The 6,512-nt window shown below is 55.1% G+C and overlaps 1 protein-coding gene across 1 annotated transcript in view; it reads right to left on the bottom strand.

The window, feature by feature from the left end:
* SLC6A17 (solute carrier family 6 member 17) overlaps positions 1-4,859 on the bottom strand; it is a 26,090-nt gene extending 21,231 nt beyond the window's left edge. Inside the window, exon 1 of the mRNA XM_026864360.1 lies at positions 4,793-4,859. The gene's annotated coding sequence lies outside the window, so the exon portion shown is untranslated. The remainder of the gene's footprint in view (positions 1-4,792) is intronic.
* Between the last annotated feature and the right edge of the window lie 1,653 nt (positions 4,860-6,512).

Below are 6,512 nucleotides of genomic sequence, written 5' to 3' on the forward strand. Positions count from 1 at the left end.
AAAAAATATATATATAAATAAAAAGGGACACGCAGCCCCTGACGCAGGCTTGAGTCACCAGGGCTGCACGTCAAATCTGGGGTGCCAGACCACCCCCCCCATCACTACTCCGAGGGGAGCTCTTACATTTAAAAAAAAATAATAATAACAATAATAAGTAGCAGTGAGTCCTGGCAGAAGGGATGGGTTCAGGTTTGCCCACCCTGGTGCCGCGGGGAAAGGCAAACCCCCCCTTTATAATGTGTGTCCCCCCCCAAGCAAAAAGAGCAGCCCCAGAGGCGCCGGCACGGTGGCTCTGCCCTGGGGATGGGGAGTGCTTGGAGGGGGGGAGGAGGAAATTTGGTCAGCCCTTTCCTCCAGGGGTAAGGATATATTAGAGGAGTCGCTTTGTCTCAGACCACCCAGGGACAAGGGGAGGCAGAAGGAGCAGTCGGGACCCAAATTCTGCTCCCCATAACTAAAGTGTAAATCTGGAGCCTGCCCTTCGAAGGCAGCGCTGCTCAGGGCTGGCCCAAAGCCCCGTGACCCTCAGGGATCCCGGACACAGAGGACACCCCATCTCCAGCCACACCAGTCCCCTCTGGTACCAAAGCCAAGCCCAGGAGCAGCGCAGGCTGGAGCAAGGTTGAGCTAGGGGTGTAAGCCAGCTTTGGAGGACGAGGTACTGACATTTATTAACCCACCTTTAATGCTAATGGTGAAATTCCAAAAGCAAAAGGGTCCCATGCCCCCTCCCAACAGGACACGGTGGGTTATAGTAGCACCATGTATTTTATCGGGAGAAGGCAGAAATTCACAGCCACAAACAGCTCTTTAGGGCAAGAAAACCCCAAATCCAGCTTCTTAGACAGGCTTAATTCATCACAGCCCCTTAGACTGCTTTGATGCGGTAGCTGTGGCTAGCAGAGAGCCCAGGCACACCTGTAGAGATCAGCCCTCCTCCTTTATTCAGTGCCGCCCTCAGAAAACGTCTAACTGGGTTAATTGAGAAAGTCAGAGGGCTGTTGGGTTGGTTTATTGTTGGGGGAAAGGGGTTTTCAAAGGAGTTCATTGCTGGTTCAGCACCTAGTAGAAATTATTAAAGTCTCTGCATCCCAAAAACCCAAATTCAGCCCATTCAAACCCCAATAGTGTAGCCTAGACACATTTTCCTGACCAGTGTGTTGCTGATGCTGGGGATACTGGTACCAGTATCCAGCTCCTGGGCCTGTGGGAAACCCTGACAGGAGGAAAAACGCATTTGGAACAGACAAACCCCAGAGGATTCAAACCTCCAGCCCCAAACCACGCTTCTTCCAGCTCCCGGATCTCAACGTTTATGCACATTTCTGGCCTTTGGGCCCGTTTCCCTTTCCAGCCTATTAGGCACAGAATGATCAATTCTCGCAGGTACTTGGGAGCTCGGCCAGCGCCAGCACCGAGATCCAGCGCCCGAGCATGAGAGCGACGGTCATAACTCTCCCTGCTGCCCCCCCAGGGAGAGATGAGGCCACACTCCATTAAATCCGTGCCTTTACCCATCCCGGGCAGGGATAAGGCAGCTCGATGGGGAATCACAGAATCACAGAATCGTTCAGGTTGGAAAAGCCCCTCGGGATCATCGAGTCCAACAAGTCCAACCCTCAGCCTGACTACAAAGTTCTCCCCTACCCCACATCCCCCCACAGCTCATCCCAACGGCCCTTAAACCCCCCCAGGGATGGGGACTCCCCCCTCCCTGGGCAGCCTGTTCCACTCTCGGACCACTCTTGCTGGGAAACATTTTTTCCTCATGTCCAGCCTAAACTTCCCCTGTTGCAGTTTCAAGCCGTTCCCTCTTGTTCCGTCACTAATTCCCCGTGAGCAGAGCCCAGCCCCAGCCTCTCTACAACGTCCTTTAAACACCGAAGAGGCAGGTCACACTCCGGAATTGCTACTGAGCAAAATCTCCGGTGTCTGCTCAGCTTCTTGCGATGTCTCCGCACATCTCACGGGGGCTGACCCACCTTGGCAGGGGCGAGGGGAATTTGAGGCTGGTGTGAGCCAGCCTGGAAGAGACGGGCTGTGGGTCAAAGCCTGACAGGGACTCCTCTGGTTTGCGATCAGCCTTGGTGACCTTTCTGAAGACTTTACGCTTTTTGTGTTTTAAACGTGGCATCTTGTGACAGCCCTTTCTGCGGATCACGCTTTCTGGTCGATAGGAGAAGCGAGCACAGCGGGCAGGGGTGCAGCAGCCAGGGGAAGGTGAGACTTGGAGCCATCACAGCCAGGACATCACTGGGGTCCCCTGCTCCCTCCTACGGGGACATGCAGGGCACAGGCAGTGGCAGGTATTAACGAGCAGGGAGAGAGAAACGTGCCCCACAGCACGTCACCTCCACAGGGACGGTCCCTGCTCTGCTCCCGCACAACTGCTGGCTGCAGTCAGGGGCCTGGGACAAAGCCACGGGGCAGAAGGGTCAGGAGACATCCCGGGGCGTGGAGGAGCTTCTCCCTCCGTGAAATTCAACCCCACGCAGGATTGGTGTGAAACGAACTCTCCCTCGGCTGCAAGGTGACAGCCACCCCCGTGCAGGGCAGCATCAGGCTCACCGCAAGCACTGGGAAGAGCCCAGCGATGGGAGAAGGGCCCTGCTGTCTGCAAGCACCAGAAAAACTTCCTAATCTCCAAAAATGGAGATTATTTTTGCATCCCATTGTGTCCATGGGGAGATGGATACGAGCTTGGGAGGGCTGGGGAAGGGGACCTGCAGAGCCCGCTGGCTGCAAATGCCAGCAGCATAAAGCTCTCTGCACACCCAGAGATTAAAAAAAGAAGATTGGGTGAATTTATTAAGGGGCTCTTAAGCAAAGGGAAATCAAACAACCTTATTAAAAGGGACTGAACCAGCCATTCAGCTCTCCTGCTCCTGCACACACTCGAGCTGGGGAGGAGGGGAGTTCCTGGGTGACGGGTGACTCGATGACACCTTCAAGTGTCATAAATCCTCTCCTGTGGATTTAAAAATCTCCCTTTGGCTGGCCACACCTCACTGGAGTGTGTTGCTGGTTAGTAAACTGAGGCACAGAAAGATCCCCAGCTTTATCAGAGCTACAAAAAGCCTAGACAAGGCTGGATCTGGGCTCTGCCATATATATTCACGCTTTCAGGTTACGGCCCAGGTTATCGTGCCCCAGGCGGTGCCAACAATCAGCACGGAAGATGCCACAGGCAGATGTAAGCAGCTCTGACTATGGCTGTATTTGGCTGAGGTTTATTCAGACTCAGGCTCAAAAAAAAACCAAACAAACCAAACCCAGACCCAACCCAAACCTCAAACCCAGAGAGCCCGGTACTTTTCCAACACTAGCCTGAGCCCCAGGAACAGTCTGGATTAAAGCAGAACATGAGTAATGTGTCTCCTGGAAGAGCAGTGCCCCAGAGAGCCAGCAAAGGGCTGATACCACGGTCGAAGATAGACGCATTTCCATAAACGCTGGAGCAGCAGCCTATAAATAACCGCCTGAATTTACCGCTGCTTTCATGTGACCCTGATCCCCGCATTTTCGGCTGCCATCTGTCACCATGGAAATGGCATCACAGGGCCACCAACCATTCATTCATAGGACTGGTCCAAGGGAGGGGGCCCAGCGTGGGGGAGGCGTCACTGAGGCTTTTTAAAGGATGAAAGTTGCAATTCCGGAAGGAAAAATACAGCGAGAATGTTTAGAGGGAGCGGGCGAGGGTAGAGCGGGTGAGGATGGAGCCGTCCTTCCCAGGAGGGATGCGGCACAGCCTGCGTTTCCAAACACGCTGCAGCCGGGCAGGAGCACAGGGACAGAGCTGTGGGAAGGGATGGACAGAGAGTGGGGGGGGGGCAGACATCTGCAGGGAGCACAGGGATGAATGAATCCCTCCCCTTGGTCAACCCCCGTCAGTTTGGAGCATCACAAGGGTGCTGCCAGCATGGGGAGATGCATTTACCACCCCATCTCTCCCCCAAACTCCCCCTGGACGCAGGGACCACCCTGTGCCTTTGGGAGGAGATGCTGGCTTAATAAATTACCTTATTGCTTCCTCCACTGGTGACAAGGCTCCTAAACCTGGCTTTCCTCCCCCCCCAAGCAGGGTGCAAACAGGGAGGGATTAACAGGACAGTGAGCATGGAGCTCAGCTCAGATGATTTTCCACCTAAGCTGTCAAGCCGACCTACATTCAAGTGATAATAATCGAAGGGGATGATACCCTCCGGTTTCTAAATATGTATTTGCCTGCAAAGCCAGGGCCTGTCATGGCTCATTCAAGGCCGGGAGCTGCTAACGTGGAGGGAAAGGAGCAGAGCCTGGAAAAGGAGAGCCTGGCCTGACTCAGGGCAGAGGAATTTCTGGCTCTTGCGGAGCATTTTCCACCCAAGAATCCCAACTTGCTGTGCCAGGCTGCTCCCCCCATCCTGTGGGAAGGGATGTGCCCAAGGCTGCAGGTGAGGCAGTGGCACAGGCAGGAGCCCGAGCAGGACGTTCCCCTTGGTTTGCCTTGCTCATCCCAGAGATGCCCCATCCTCATCATCACGAGGGGGAACAGGGACACCTTGAGCCAGCGACCATCGAGCCTGCACAGACGTGGTGGCACTTCCAAGGGCTCCCAAACTTCTCAGGTCACCCAAGAGCAGGATGACAACCCCACAGGGTACCGTGTCCCCAAAATATGGACAAATGCCAGACAGCCCCAGCTGGAAACATCAAAAATCACTGAGAAAATGACCTTTAAAAGAAACATTTACCATTTATTAGTGATCTTAATGAAACCAGCTCCAGTGCCCCTCCGTGCACTTACCTGTTGGCTCTTCTTCTCCAGCACTGCAAGGAGCAGGGATCATCTATTTTTGGCCTGGAGATCACATCTGAAAAACAAAAGGGTGGTGGGGAGGAGGCAATAAGCCTTGTCTGAGTGCGAGAAGAAAACCACACTGCTTGGTTCAGCCCTGGGGGACAAGCATGCAGGGAATAAAGGGGACTCTGCACAATAGAAGGAAAAATAATAAACCCCAGCACAGGCGTAGGAATGAGAACCATGTCCCATAGCCTCTGGGCAAGGGTTCCTAGCAGCAGGACAACACGCTTTAAAGAGCTGCTGCTCCTGAGTTCTGGTCTTAATTTTCTTCACATGCCGAGCTGCCATCGGATCAGACGCGGCCGAGTCTGCGTTATGCAACGGGGCGAATTCATAAGCGCCGGGGCTGGGTGGCACCACGCTGGCTCGGGGTGCCGCAGCGGAGCAGGCTCTGTTTCCAGGTGGTTTTGATGGCCTGGATGGGTCTTTTTGGATGAGCTTTGAGTGATCTCAGGGAGGGTTTTTTGAAGGCTTTGCCTGTGTCTTGGCTGACACTGCTTTCCCTCCCAGACGCCTGGTCCTGCCCCTCACTGCCTGCACTCCCCGGCTGAGCCACCTCCACCTCCCTGGAAGGTTTGCAGTGGGATAGACCCCAAATGCCCTCTCTTGTGGCCAGATCCAGGCCTCCCTGCCCAGCACAGAGGCCTGAGTTGGGGATCTGGGATGGTCTCAGTGCCTGGATCCGCCCTGGGGAGCCGCAGAGTCCTTGAACATTTTGTTCTTGGAAATGAAAACAAAAACTCTTCAAAGGGCTGCTCACATCTCCTTGCATGGTCACTGCTGGCTGTGCCGTTTATTCCTGGAGGAATAGAGATCTCAGGCTCTTGTTGGGCCAGCTTCTTTGAGAAGGGACATGTGTCCCCTTTCTGAGTCCCAGAGGAAGGACACAGGGAGGGAGTTTGCAGTGGCCTTGTCTGATGCTGCCCAAACCATGTGGCTTGTTCCTCCGATGCTCATCCTGACCATGCAACCTGCCTGGCAGACTCCACAGGGTTCAAAGTGCCAAAACCAGAGGATTTTTCACCCCAACCCGCATCCCCTGGAGAGAAAAAGCATGTCCTGGGCTCCTGAGCCAACCCCGCCGAGCCGCTCAGCATGCCCTGCCACAGTCCCTGCTCTCCCCGGGGAGGTAACCCCCAGCAACTTGGCACCCGACATCATTCTCTACCCAACTAACGAGAAGCAGCCAAATGCCATCCAGCCGGTCCCCACCAGTAGCTGCTTTCAACAGAAATCACCCAGAAACCACCCTGGGGCTGTACAGCCACAACCCCGGCTGCCGGGGAAGCAGATGGGAGCCAGCTGGCCACCTGCGGTCCCTGTGGCCGCCTGCCACCGGCCAGCCCTCCCCGCTGTCCCCAGCCCGGCCATGCAGTTCCCGGCTGGTGGCAAGGGCCGGGGATCCGCTGGAATAAGGGAGCAGAGAAAGCAAAGCTGCCGGCTGCAGCTGGGGGCTGCTTCCCACCCCATCCCCAAGACTCCCGTGGGACTTGGTGCGTGGAGCCCATCGGCTCCTGTTTCACCAGCTGCCATGTGATTTTGCCCTGGGTATATTTTAAGCGCTGCCTTTGACGTCACACGTTCTTCTCCAGGATGCTGCTTTCTATACGTTTCCAAGCAAAACAGTCCCCAAATTTCCCCTTCAGCTCCCCCTCCACCAGCC

The sequence above is a fragment of the Athene cunicularia genome, assembly GCF_003259725.1.
Source record: "Athene cunicularia isolate RWA chromosome 26 unlocalized genomic scaffold, athCun1 chr26_part2, whole genome shotgun sequence".
Taxonomy (NCBI): Eukaryota; Metazoa; Chordata; class Aves; order Strigiformes; family Strigidae; genus Athene; species Athene cunicularia.